Source organism: Berghia stephanieae, unplaced genomic scaffold (genome assembly GCF_034508935.2).
Source record: "Berghia stephanieae isolate SIO BIC M18660-M18661 unplaced genomic scaffold, UCSD_Bste_1.3 scaffold935, whole genome shotgun sequence".
NCBI classification, from domain to species: domain Eukaryota; kingdom Metazoa; phylum Mollusca; class Gastropoda; order Nudibranchia; family Aeolidiidae; genus Berghia; species Berghia stephanieae.
Window position 1 is genome coordinate 1 of NW_027629583.1, and position 15,599 is coordinate 15,599.

The following is a 15,599-nucleotide window of genomic DNA, read 5'->3' on the forward strand; positions in this document are numbered from 1 at the left end:
GGAATACACTCAAATGTTAACAAATCAAATATAATATGTAAATAAAACATAATACAGTACATAACAGAGAGATGATTTCCAATGAAAAAATATCATCTCCCAAAACTAACTATACATTCGACTGCTTCCCTCTCAGCCAGGACCAGGACAAAACCAAGTAATCTCATTCCCAAGACAAAGACAGAAAGCATGTTGGAAAACAGATATAAGGGGATAGAAGACACAGTATGAACCCCCCTGCCCACTATGGGAGGTCAGGAACCCCGCCTAGGTGGTAGGGACTGGGTGAGTAATAGCGCTGGTGGTAGGGACTCAGTGAGTAAAAGCGCTGGTAGGAATTCAGTGGTGTCACTGATTTTATGACATTAGAATATAAAGAGATTTACAACTACAATCGGACTAATGATTTTACAAAAGGTCCCACAAAAGTATCTCTTTAAATTATTAAACAAGTCTGTTGATTAAATTAAATTATAATTTTATTTTAAAAGATCAAGAAAATGTCAAAATATAAATGAAAGTTTTGACAACCAAAATGTACCTATTCCGTAACATATAAAGACACACAAACAAATCTTGTCTTCTTGCTCCTCTGTAATCTTGACACAGCATTGCTCTGATGTGTATCATGAACACTACTTCACTCTATACCGATCACGACCCAACAAGTATTGAGAACAACCATGCTTCTCAAATTTGTTTTACATACAGGACTTTGCACTATCCTTTTGAATCTGGATAGAGACTTGACCGACTCAATTGTTAACGGGCACCTTTTTACTATCACACTCTTTTATTGGGATGTGATATTACGACTTATAATGTCCCTTTTTATTTCGTCACTGACCGACCACCTTTGAAATTTTGATATTCTACAACACAGTGTTTGGTCTCCTGTGTTATATTTGTTTTATTCTGTACCGACCTGTATAACACAGTTTCGGCCTTCTCTGTGTTATATTTTTATTGGGACATATAGGAACAGATTTGCCTTCTCTGTACTATGAATTGGTCACCCGTTCACGGACTGACACAGTACAGTAGCCTGCACTATGCCTTGCTATCTTCCGGCCCCAAACGTACTTCACACAATCAACCCTGCATTATGTGAAGGATAGCTAGTGACGTTTGGCGACTGAGAGACGTTGTCATTACAAGATAGCATAGCAACAGGTTTGAAAAATACCAACTTGTGGTTGCCTAAAGCTAATATCCCATTGAGACTTAAGCTCGTTCTACAGTAACGTGACAGCCCCACCCACGTTAAAAATTTACTTTTTTGGTGGTTTATTACATGAAAATAAATTTTACGAATGGACAATGAGTAAAGGTATTAAGGGAATTCTGTATGAAATTTCCTGTGTAGAGTCACATTTGAAAAATTTCGCAGTCTAACTGTCTCTGTTGTGTCAAGGGCATCTTTATGGTCGCATGTCTCTGTTATCTGGAGTCCCTGTCTGGTCAGTCTGTGCGTCCATAACGTCTGTGGTCTCTCTGTCTGGTCAGTTTGTGTGTCCATAACGTCTGCGGTCTCTGTCTGGTCAGTCTGTGTGTCCATAACTTCTGTGGTCTCTGTCTGGGCAGAGTGTGTATTTATAATGTCTGTGGTCTCTGGTCAGTACGTGCATTTACAATGTCTGGTGTCTCTGAAAAGTCAGAAAGAGGGTTAGAATGGGGATTTGTCTGTATTAAGTCAGTCATGTCGACAATGTCAGTCTTTATCTTCAGAGACAAGAGTCAAAAATTGTTCCAACTGGGAGATTCTTTGCAGAAACTGATGTTCTACCATAACTTGAAACAAGCTATTGATCCTGTTTGTCACTGAAGATACAATTCGATACAGTCCTTCCTGTGTATTTGTCACACGTCATACTGGTACAATGTCAGTTTCAGGTTGGTCATGGATTTCCAGTCTTTCGCACGTCATGACCCTCATCATCTATGCACATAATATTCACAAGTGGATACAAATATCGATTTACTTTGTATGTTACATCCATAACAAACACATCACAAAAAAACACTCAAATCACGCCTCATTCTTCCCGTTACTTAAAACAAATACTAAAAACCACCATCCTCATTCACACTGAACTTTGTTACACCTCCTTCCTCCTCTATCTCTCTCAGTAATTCCTGTACCGTCTCACCGTCCGTCCTGTCAATATCAGTCTTGAACAATCTCCGCTGCAAATCTTCGACATCTTTAGGCAATACATTTTATCCTTGGCTTGATTGAATGTATTGCCTAAGTTGGGTTGTGGACACCTTTGTTTTAGCCATAGCCTTCACTGTCTCATTCACGAGGGGCAGGCGATTCTCCGGATAAAGTGAGGATGGCTAAATGTAAAAAGAAAAAAGATTAAAAGTACAAAATTGTATGCAATAGCATTCAATTCAGACCTGCCAGCTAACAAAACAAAAAAAAGCATTTTATTTTTTATTGACAATTTAAAGACAAAAATCTGCATATAAACCCATAATGCACGAGTTGTGTTTGTCACTCTAAAATACTTGAATGAACTAAAATGCAACAGGCGCTCATCAAATTCAAGGGTTAAATGAATGACTGCAGAATTCCCAAAAAAATGTCGCTTCATTGTCTTTGTAACATTTTCATGGCATACAAAAACGCAATAGAGTGGTCACCATTTATAATTAGTCCTCAGAAATCAAGCACTTATAACTGCACCGTACTCATAGTCAAAGTCAAATTTTATTTTAAAAAGTCTATGGACAACCATCAAATCTTAAAATTCCTTATCTGGAACAAAAAATAAACAAAGACAAAAAAAAAAGACCCAAAAAAATACCACCACCTAGATCTGCTTATATTGTCTTACAGGACTTAATAGCGCTTACAACATTATAAAAAGGATGATGATATGGTGACTGATTCAATAGGGAACAGTAGATTTCACGAGCACCTCAAAGATGTACCAATTTTGACATTACCTCAAAGTCTCACCGAGACACAAGCAAAGGATCCTGCTAAAACATTTACATAATGCAATAATATTCAAAACCTATAACTATAACAGTACATAACAGAGAGATGATTTACAGTATAAAAAATCATCTCAAGAAGAAAGGTACTGTATTTGACTGTCTGCATCCCAACTAAAGACCCCCACAAGAACCAGGAAAAAAATGAGCAATCTTAATCCATAACAAAGACAGGGAGCAACATGGAACTATATATTACACTCAATAGTGGGAGGGGGGAGGGACAATTAAGTACTGAAAATATAAAGTAACAAGAAAAGAAAAAATAATACATATTTATAAAAAAAATTGAGTCTAATTGCGACTAAAATAGAATTTGCGATTAATTGCTGTCAAGTGTAAAATTTTCGGCAGCGAAAAACTGTAGGGACAAAATGTCGATGGAAAATAAGTATAAAATGAATGAGTCTTACCAATTTATCGCATGGGTGATTAGCCCCTGTAACCCTCAGAAGCCAGTATTAATTTCAGAGTCCTGCATGGTAAGAAAAACTTTTTATTACAAAATAATAAAATTATCCACAACATAGTATGATAAAATATTAATAGCGTTGTCACTTGCATAACTCAATTGTGAAGGATTTCAACATGCAGATTATAGAGCAATTGAAAATAAATCTTAATAAGACATTCAATAATAATACTAATCCAGCGCAATCAGATTTTTTGAACAAATCAAATCTTTCACTTTTTAAAACTGTTCTGGTAATAGTTGAACTATTGTCTTGCTGTATTACATCGTGCAGCCCGCCCACTGAAGACTGTAAATGAGCTGCAGATAGGCACACATTGCCTCTTCCTCTGGATGTTTTAAAATTCAGAATCAGTTTGATTGCTTTATTAAAATTGTCTTGGCAATCAAGATAGAAAAGCTGATGGTGATAATTTACTTCCGAGTTATTCTGAAATATTATAACCTTGTGCATATAATATTTTCATTTTTTTTTAAATATGTAAAAGTAAAAAAACACCTCCTGCCCCCGTCCAAAAACAACCTCCTACCTCTGGTTAGGGCGAACTCCTTTGCTTGAAGTCAATTGCTTTTTGCCCTGCTTGCATTCATAGACACAAAAGTCATAAATTAGCCAACTTTCCTCAGGGTGATATGATGGAAGCTGAAAAACACGGAATAATATAAAAGATCATAACATAAATACCTAAATATTAAGTTTAAAAATTGCAATATTTTCTCCAACTGAGACAAAGGTGTTACAGTTCAGTACGTTAGAAGAATAAGAAAGTAAGTCGAGAGTTTTCTCGAAGAACTTAAATTTGTGACGTGGTACTCAAATCAGGGACTAGGTCAAAAGCTGAATGGAATGGCACAAATGGAAAGCCAAAGGCATGTTGTTTTCAATATTTAAAGTCAATAAAAATTCAAATTCTGTGCATTCTAATATTAGGCAAACAACTACAGACCACACTAAATTGAATTGTATTAAGTAAAAGGATCTTGTCACATTCAATCAAGCTGTCGAAAAATTACTTCATTATAAATTGAAGCTCAGATCGCATGTTTGAAGCCGTATTATGAAAATTCATGTATCTGTGTATAAGCCAAGTTTCATCAAAATCACAGTGGCAACGAGTGTCTAATATTTGCCACCAGATACACTCGTAAAATTTGAGTGTAGGCCTATTTAGCAAAATCATATATTAGGAATGGTTTATACTACATCATAAAGTAGCGCATGCCCGTCATCATCCTGCATCTTTTATATATATATATATATAAATATTAAAAAAAGAATTGAGCTTTCATAAGCCGCAATATCCACCAAACATGCTCAAAGCACTTTACAAAGGATCCATGACTAGCAGCAACACGTAACAAGTAGAACGTTTCTTCTGACAGACAACGCTCTTAGCGGATAGGAAATCATACACATGAGTACAGTGAGAGAATGTGAGTCCTTGACGAGGCTCGACCCCAGGACCTTCCAATCCGGAAGTGAGTGCCACACAGCCGCATATATCTTGGCTGTTCTTGAGAATTTGCCAAAGACCTACAAACTAATTAGTAAAAAGAGGGAGATGGGCAGAAATAGACAGACAGATACACACTCAGAGAGAGAGAGAGAGAGAGAGAGAGAGAATAATATCAGTTGCCTGTGGTGTCAGTCCGTTTAGGAGTGAGGTGGCGGAAGAAGTAGTCTAGCACTAGTACTTGGGTAGTAGTAGTAAGTAGTAAATAGGGGAGGTCTTCTGCACGTTCCTTGAGCTAAGGAAAGTATTCCTTCAACTAACCTTAAAATAAAAAATAAAACCTTGTACATTTCCAACACTTGGACCTGCACTATGACCTATAACTAAAACTAACAGACAAAAAAAAACCCCGCTAAGACTCCTCTCCAGTACCTTTCAATATTTCAAATTGAATTATAATGGCTGCGGAAAACTAAAACAATGGTCATATAAGGAAATTTACAAATCAATCAAGTTGTTCTACAGGTTTTAAAATGGAAATATGAAGTAACAAGATATCACTCTAATATAGTGACACCTAACTAACACTAGACATCACACCAGCAGCAATGATGATGGAGTAATTTTACTTTTTTCACTAGCAACCAAGTTGCCACATTGGATTTTCTTTCTTTACTTTTTTTTTAGTGTTCTGCTAATGTGCAATCTACATTTAAAATAAAAAGTGGCATCTTTCATTTCTTCTAATTCTTAACAGACACGATTATGTCCACATCTCAACAACAGGGACAATTTTTTTCACTTCTTGAGGCAGTTTTTTCTTCTTTTAAATTTCATTTTTTTTAAAGCTTCTTTATTGATTTGTTTATAAGTTCTATTGTTCTTCTTTTTATTATAATTTCATTGTCAATATCATTTTCATCAGCATACTTTTACAGTACTTTTACCATGTTATTCTTACGCTCTTACAGTTACAGTACAGCAGAGCGATACCTAACGCAGGCCTTTAAAGTGCTACTAAATTTGAAAAATTAAAATAAAACGTTTGACAAAAGATCCACAGTTCAAAAGCTAAAACAATTATAAAGTGAAACTACCTCGAGGCTCGAGGAACATCGGGGGTAAAGTCTCCCGCCCATACTGGGCACTGTGGGACTGGAAGTCTAGAGAGCTGCGCCGGTGGAACCCGTAATTTAGTTTCTTAAACGGTTCCGATCATTCAGGAGAGGCGTAGTACCTATCTAGTTGTAGTTATTAGTAGAAGAAGAAGAAGGAGCATGTTCAGGTTCAAGTTCAACCCTCTTAGTAGGCACTTGCAAGAATTTTTCAAAATAGTGGCTATGGTATTAATTTAGCGTAGAAAAATAAAGGGGAGTGAAACATAAATTAGAGTGAAAAATTATCGCTCTGTCTCAACTGGTTAAAAAGTTATGACCGTTTATGTGGTGGAAAATCTCTATATATAGCTTAATAGGAAAAAATGTGACCAAAGCACAGCATCCCAATGGATAATCACGTATAATTCAGAAACAGCTTCAAATACAACTTTGAAATTTTTACATGTGGTAAATCAACATCTCTGTAATACATTGCAAACAGAAAATGAATTATTTATTGAGAAAGAAAAGTATAGTTTAGAGCTGAGACAGCTGAAATCAAGGAAAAATAGATCACGACATACAAATGAATGACCTATTGGAATTTTGGAAAAGTCAATAATAAAATATTTATTCACATGAAGATAGACCAAATACACCACTGAATCGGCGTCATTTAGTTGTTCACTTTGAACTTTTCAAAATGAAAATAGACCTCATAAAAGCAAAGATATGAACTGACAAATGTTTGAGGTGGTGTACTCTTCTTAGTTGATAGAGTTAGAGTGAGAATGACGAGAAATGAGTTGCCACTTAATTAAGGAAAAAAATTGTCGTATCTAGTTTACTTACCTTCTTTGTTGACTTTTTAATAAAAAGTACATTATTCTCATTTTCGAATGTTTTCAAATTGGAGAAAAGATGAGAATGTCTCGTTTACCGAGAGGGCCATTTTTTTTGCTTCACATTTCTCAAAGAAAGACCGCGAAAAGTGGAGGCTGGTCGGCTGGTCCTTGAAAGCTCACAAATGCAACTTTAACTTTAAACGCATAAGAGTGCTGGGAGTAGGTAGCTACAAAGAGGTAAAGGAGCGGTGGTTTGCAACTTTAAACACATAAGAGTTCTGGGAGTACAAATAGTGAAAAGCGGTAGTTTTCGCTATTTGTAGTGGTAGTACAAATAACCACTTCGATTGATATAATATTAGTAAGTTAATAAATTTAATTCAATACTGGAACCTTCCCAAAGTCATTACATCAATGGTACCAGCACAAGTAAGGCAATAAATAAGAAAAAGTTCGTTTGCCAAAAGCTCTATTCAGTGTTCACTGGTTATTAAGGTGGGCTCATTTGAATTAGCCCGACCTAGTACTAGAGAGGCCAGACAGCAAAAATCGGAGTTAGTTCACCGTCAGGCGACGTGACGATGAGATGACGATGTGGGCGGAGTGGAGTGGTTGGGGAGGGGAGGGGGGGGGTTGATAAAAAGAACAGGAGCGTATCCTGGTTTATGCATTACGGGGTGCATGGTCATTCGCAATCTATCAAAAATACACACAAATTGATTTCAGTACGAAGTATCAAGTTTAAGTAGTAACTTTTGAAATTATCTAATTTAGATTAGATTATTTCGGACCTGGTAATACAGCTTATAACTTGAAAAAAACAGGCTGGTATTTGCCCACCCTGCCCATTATTACCAGCCGTCCCTGTAACACGTAATATAAATGATATAAATCCATCAAGTTCGCTTAAAATTTCCAAAATTAGGTATACTAGAGGCGACAAATATATATATATATATATATATATATATATATATATATATATATATATATATATATATATATATATATATATTCCAAGATGTCAGACCAAAAGAAGACAGAACTCATTTATTATACGTATAGTGAAAACATGGAATAGTCTCTGTTTGAACACCAAAAAATGCATGTTCTTTGAATCAATTTAAAATCTTAGTTGATAGGGAGTTAAAGTCTCTGAGATTTAAGTATGACTAAAATGTTGAAAACATGGAATAGTCTCTGTTTGAACACCAAAAAATGCATGTTCTTTGAATCAATTTAAAATCTTAGTTGATAGGGAGTTAAAGTCTCTGAGATTTAAGTATGACTAAAATGTTTTATTCTATTTTACTAAAAAAAAAAAATAAATAAAAAATTAATAATTGATTAATTTCTGAATTCAATTTGATTTTGTTAATTTTCATTTATTTATCTATTCATTTATTTGTCTGTTTATCCATTTATTTATTTACCTATTAAACTTTAAATTGTCATGTGGATAAAATTTTCCATTGCTTTCATGATTTTGTAGACTGGTTTGTAAAAGTTGACAAATAAAATGCATGACACCTGAAACAATGTTAAATCATGATAATTTATCAGAGACGTATGTATGATTATTATTGTTATTGCTTTCATGATTATTTTTGTCATTAATATTTCATTGTACTATGAACTTTGCACATTTAGGATTCATTCGATCATGACTAATTTTCAATTACAAGTTTTCTATGAGAGTATTTTTTGATTTTACATTGCCGAATTGATCTATTTTTCCTTACATTCAAAGTTGTGTAAAACTATCTGTGAATGACATAGTGCAAGCTATATGATATTCCAGTGATGCCAAAACTCCGGTTTCACCGGAAAAAAAAACTCTGGTCTGGAGCAAAAATTCCGGGTTACGGGCTACTTCCTTCAAATTCAAGGGAGGTCAATTTGTTCTAAGTTTACCCCCCCCCCACACACACACACCTTCCAACTACCACATCATCACCACCACCACCACCACCACCACATCATTATCACCACTACCACTACTATTACAACCACCACCACCACCACATCATCATTACCACTTCTACTACAACCACCACCACCACATTATCATCATCACTATCATTACTGGAACAACCACTACCGCCACCAGGGACGGCTGGTAATAATGGGCAGGGTGGGCAAATACCAGCCTGTTTTTTTCAAGTTATAAGCTGTATTACCAGGTCCGAAATAATCTAATCTAAATTAGATAATTTCAAAAGTTACTACTTAAACTTGATACTTCGTACTGAAATCAATTTGTGTGTATTTTTGATAGATTGCGAATGACCATGCACCCCGTAATGCATAAACCAGGATACGCTCCTGTTCTTTTTATCAACCCCCCCCCCCCCCTCCCCTCCCCAACCACTCCACTCCGCCCACATCGTCATCTCATCGTCACGTCGCCTGACGGTGAACTAACTCCGATTTTTGCTGTCTGGCCTCTCTAGTACTAGGTCGGGCTAATTCAAATGAGCCCACCTTAATAACCAGTGAACACTGAATAGAGCTTTTGGCAAACGAACTTTTTCTTATTTATTGCCTTACTTGTGCTGGTACCATTGATGTAATGACTTTGGGAAGGTTCCAGTATTGAATTAAATTTATTAACTTACTAATATTATATCAATTTAGTATTAATTTGTGTTGTTTTTATATATTTGTTTATCCATTTAAATTATTTCTTTTTTTTTTTTCTCGTTTTCTTTAAGTACTTCTCAAAACTCATTTATTTAAATTGTTTTCTTATTTGTTTTTTGTTGTTTTTGTTGTTTTTGTTTTTTAACAAATTAATTTGTTAGTTCTTTTTTTTATTATTCTTAAAGTAATTACCGCTGTATTTTTATTGCCAGACTAAATAATTTTGCAAAACAATGTAATTTTCTATTGTATTTCCTCTAATAAAACAAAACATTTTATTCAAAAGTCACGACTAAATAAATATTAATACAACCACCATTTTGGTTTTCTCAACAATTGAATTAGTATACGAGAAATACTCTTCTGAGTAAGGAGATAGTTGAATTCTAAGTTATAGAGGAAATAAAGACGTTTAAAGGAAGGGTGGGCAGATTCCGTACTTGCCCGTCCTGAAGCTAATACATACATAAGATAGTTCGCGACGAAGAGGCGGGAAGCTAGGGGTTGGTTGGGGAAGGAGCATAGCACTCTTGTATAGATAGCATTGGGAAGGAGTAAAGATAACACGGTCGTTATTGTGATAGTATAACGAATGCATGAGGAGAGATTGATAACATTCTTTTGTCTTAATTGTATTGTGTGAATTATTGGCGAAAGCCTAAGATTAAATAAACTTTGTAATATCGTATGGTGGTAACCATCATTGTCGACGACATCGTGGTTGTCATCATCATCATCATCATCATCATCATCATCATCATCATTAACAACAACAACAACAACAACAACAACAACAACAATATTAACAACAAGTACAACAATCGTCTCCACAACTATCATTCTAACCAACAGCACCACCAAAACCACTATCATAATTACATCCTCCCTCACCGCCTCGTCTTCCTCCTCCTCCTCCTCCACCACCACCACCACCGCTACCACTATTCCAACCACTACCACCACCGGCACAATCATTCTAACCACCAAGACAGCAGTAAAAATGATGCAATTTCAGCTCTGAATGAAACTCGAGTCATATCGCTGTTGTTGCTTCTCGATGAAAACTTTAAGGTTACTACATACTACTGAAAACCAGTAATGTAACAGAAATATTAATCTCACCGTTGAGGGATTAAAGCATCTCTTTAATTTTTCGAGTGAACGAAATGGACTTCTATTGTCAAGGTGTTGTCGCATTATGTCTCGTCGCTTTAGTTTTTAGTTGTATTCTCTTTCGTGATTATTTTTTGATTACGTTTGGAATAATTAAAATCTACTGGTATTGTCATTTCATTGTGAATGTGATTATTTGTGGTTGAAATATTTTTTTTAAAGGTGAAAAAAAATTATAATTAAAAAAAAAATAAATAAATAAATAATATATATATATATATATATATATATATATATATATATATATATATATATATATTATATGACCGGATCATCTTTGCCCAACCACTGTAAATAGGCTAGAACCGCCACTGACCGCCACCACCACAACATCATCATTTCCACTACCACTGCAACCATCAGCACCACATCATCATCACTACCACTACTACTACAACCACCACCACCACATCATCACTACCACAACTACTACTCCAACCACCACCACATCATCACCACTAGCACTACAACCACCACCACCAGCACATCACCATCACTGCCATTTCTACTACAACCACTGACCACCATCACCACCACATCATCACTACCGCTACTACTACTACAACCACCATCACCACCATATCATCATCACTACCACTGTTACTACAACCACCACCACCACATCATCACGACCACTACTACTACAACCATCACCACCACATCATCACGACCACTACTACTACAACCACCACCACATCATCATCACGACCACAACTACTACAACCACCACCACCACTATATCATCATCATTACCATTACTACTACAATGATCACCACCTCATTTTCATCACTACCACTACTACTATAACTACAACCACCACCACCACCACCACCACCACCACATCATCATCATCACTACCACTCCTACTAAAACCGCCAACACCACATCATCCTCACTTGCACCAGTACTACAATCACCACTAGTAAGTTTTGGAGCTTTACTTCGTTTGAAATGAGGAAACTTTGGGATTGTATTTATAATATATCATAATATAATTCTAATCAGTTATCTATTTACAACTATGCAATATGTAAACACAATGCCAAATACCATCCCAATTCCCTTTTCTCGTGTGCTGAAATTCTTCTTTCGGCATTGAAATTCCTACGAGTACGAGTGATGTCTGAAATTCCTGTGAGCCAAATTTAAAGTTGGCGTCTCTGGATATTCTGTAATTATAAACTATTGTATAAGGGATTTAATGGATAATTCATATATTAAGCCTTTAGTAAGATAAGACATAGGATTTTGATCAAACATTTTCCACAAAAAAGATACGAGGAATTCGAAATATGTATGGTGTGGCATTTCCCTGACATTTATGAATCTAAAATTATAGGCACAACTTACTTAAGGCATCTAAAAAGGTTTGGGGGTAAATTGTACATATCCGATGAATGATTAAGCATTTCTAGCTTGAACTTCAACGTTGGAGAAAATTTAACAACATTTTGCCATATTTGAAAACCATGAGTGTTGCACTTACTTTCAATGGGCTCATAAAAACTTGAAAAATTGTCAGAATTCAACAGTAGTAAAAGTGGCTGCTTCTTGTGTTCAAACAGGAAATAGAAACCAAAGGCAGTTTGAATACGTATTATCCAATGGGTCTTTTTGCATTCTTTCTGCGAATAGCTTGATGTAATGAATTGGATGTGGAATTACCCCGGGTGTGGAATTCCCCCACCTTACCCTACTGATTTTGTTTTGTTTGTTTTTAATTTATTAACATATGATTTTTTAAACATTTGAGTGTATTCCTCTTAGTGGGATCTTGTGCTGGTGTCTGGTTGAGCTTTTAGGTGATCTCAAACTAAGTACACTGATGGTGTGCTCTTGGAATCTAAATCTGTTCCCTATTTCAACCATTTCCCCTATGTCTTACTTCTCCCCCCCCCCCCCCCCCCCCACACAGTCCTTTTAATTATACATCTAATGTTTTTACTATCCAATTTTCATCCTTTTTACTGGCGCTGATATGACCTAAATAAGTTGCAAGCGCCGTAAAACCCTTAAAACAAACAAAAACAACAAAGCAAAGGAAGCATTTCTATGAGATAATACCAAGACTATTAGTTTGATATATATTATTCAACACACACACACACACACACACACACACGTGTGCGCGCGCACACACATAAGTTTATGGTTTATAAGTTTAAACACTACCCTAAGCAATGATCGGGTAAGGTAACTAAGATAAACTATGGTTCAAGTGGAGACAGCTTTATATAATTATAAGAGACGCAATAGGGTTTTAAGTAAGTACGATTGATATAGCGTTAAGAAATGGTGTGTATTTTATTTAAACACATACCATCAATAGAAGCTGTGCGCTTGGCTATGAAACCACAACATTGCCATCCGGAAATAAACGGACCAACACACAAAACTATGTATTACCATGAACGTTTATTTACTTGAGCCTCGATGTAGCGCAATATCCACTAAACGTGCTCAATGCGTTTTACAAGGAGTCCATGGCCAACAGCAACACTTAACATATAGGACGTTACATGACGCATGTTAGGCGATATTACATTTTTTTTTTGGACAGAGACAACACGGGTACGGTGAGAGAATGTGAATAAAGAGCCTTTTTTTCCAGGGACTCTCGAGCGAGGCTCGAACTCAGGACCTACAGATCCGAAAGCGGGTGTCACACCACAAAACCACATAGCCGCACGGTTTATAGTCTGATCAATTCAGTTTAGTGAGAATTGCTCATAAACATGGATGGCAAAAACCAATAACAAAGACCCGAGTAACGTCAAGTTCGTTATCTTTACACAAAATGCCAAGTTTACCGACTTGACACTGAACACAGGCATACGGAAGGAGCCCCTTAGTTTCATGTAATATTTTCATTTTAGTTTCCGGTTCAAACTCAGACAGAAACTAAAGTGGTACCTGACTTTATCAGCTCTTTGATTTCGGCTTCTCAAAGAAACTATGTTAGAAGCTCAGCACCCTCAATAAGACCCCAGTCTTACCCAAAGAAAGAAGGAGAACGAACGAAATAGAAAACATCAGCAGGTCTCACCTAAAGGAATCCATTTATAATTTAAAAGTCAGTAAAAAATGAAATAAAACGATATAACAGCAAATATTTCGTTGCGCTGTCCATCAGAGCCATAAGGCAGACGAAGCAAGATTTAATCCTAGTTTCTATAGTTGGATTCAATAGTCTGATGTCACATCACCCAGCAACGGCGAGCAGCGTGGTTCTAAACAAAGAAATTTCGGTCCTTTTTATTCTTCATGCTGGCTGGAACGTTTCATATGTCATGTGATCAGAATGTATAAAAGTCAAAACATGATCATATTTATAATGTTTTTCTCCTCTGGATACACTTTTATGCTCGTCAGAGAAATACTTCATAAGGACGTCCGCCATTGTTCCGATAGTTTAGAGCCAGCTACTAAGTTACCATGCGTCATTACGAGGGAAGTGACGTCATGACCGTTGAAGCGTATTGGCGATGCTAGTCTATTGTAAATTACTTTTCGTCAGATCTAACACATCCAGCTGTCTAACGACCATCGAGTGGACAGGAGGTTAGAAAAAATCACGACTACACCTTGGACCAATTCCTGTCCTTTTGCCTAAGATGTAAGAGATGTCTGGACCACCATAATAATATAGACTAAATGAAGCTGTATCACTATCGACTACCGAAGAAACATATTTATAAGACAAAGGGGATTTGTTTAACATAAGTAGATCCGTGAGCAATAATATATCATTGTAGCTGTTCTGAAACCACTAACACTATCACAGGATCTCCGCAAAAATGGGATTCACTTAGATGATTACGAAATAACATTACACTGAAAACATTCAAATGACGAAATCTGATCATTGCTGGAGAGGTGATTTACAAGAAAAAAATATCTCACAAAAAGATAAATTATTCTTCCGACTGCTTACCTATCAACAAAAGACTCCAGGCATGGGGCTTGTTAACTTGTTTTTGAGGGTTGTACGGCGCTTACACCATTATTGGGTCATTTCAACGCCGGTTAAAAGATTATAGAATCGTTAAAATAGACAACACTGACAAATTTAGAAGGAAAAAATGGACAAAGTGGACAATTTTAAGAGGAGAACTATGGGTAGATCCCAGAGTAATGCTTCCGTGTCGCTCGTGTGAAATAGCTAATAGTCCCACACCGAAACTGCTCGTTTTTTTGACGCCAATTTGTAGGCTACTGCACCGCCTAATGGGTTGTCCTCAGTTGTGCTCAATGAAATGAATGATCTCATTGGTTGAACTATAAGAGAAAAAAGTTGTGACGTCACACATACTTTCCGGTTCTAATATCCTTGGACGTGTAGTGTATGTAACCAGTCCTTCGGAGGACTAATAATGAATAGTTTACATATTGAATCATAAGGCGGCATAACTATTTTAGTATCAGGAATATAGTCAAATTAGTATGATGATGGGACGTAAAAGATTGAGAATGGATGATCTTTAATCTATTTAGACTAGAAAATAGAATGCCATCACTCTGAAATCAGAATATCATTTTCACAAGGTTTTTACATTTTAAATGAGATAGGAACCAGTTTTTAGACATCACACTTTTGTTCCCTATTGAATACAACTCACGATTTTCTTTTGTGATTGTCGACTTGTCTTTTGACGTAATTTTTTGGGTCGGTGTCCGGCTATAATCTTACGAAGGCCACGAACTGCTACAGGATCTCCGCCAAAAGGGATGTACGGACACAAAATGCAAATGGTGATACACTGTATAAGATCATATCCAAGATCCTAACAATGACTATGTATATGATGGAGAGATAATTTACAGTTTAAAAAAAAATATTTCATAAAATTAAAAAATGAATCCATCTGGCTGTTTCCCTTTCAGCACACACTCCTTAGCAAGAATGAA

General features: G+C 36.1%; 1 long non-coding RNA gene across 3 annotated transcripts; it reads right to left on the reverse strand.

Annotated features, from left to right (window-relative positions):
• Window positions 1–1,258: 1,258 nt before the first annotated feature.
• On the reverse strand, window positions 1,259–7,208 carry LOC144962356 (uncharacterized). Of its 3 annotated transcripts, none has more exons than XR_013643465.1 (4): window positions 6,882–7,208; window positions 4,009–4,121; window positions 3,420–3,481; window positions 1,259–2,340 (listed from the first exon to the last, which is right to left on the reverse strand). It is a non-coding gene; the product is annotated as an uncharacterized LOC144962356 (long non-coding RNA). The 3 variants fall into 3 exon arrangements; XR_013643466.1 differs by lacking the exon at window positions 6,882–7,208 and adding an exon at window positions 5,365–5,536; XR_013643464.1 differs by lacking the exon at window positions 6,882–7,208 and having other exon boundaries at window positions 4,009–5,032.
• Between the last annotated feature and the right edge of the window lie 8,391 nt (window positions 7,209–15,599).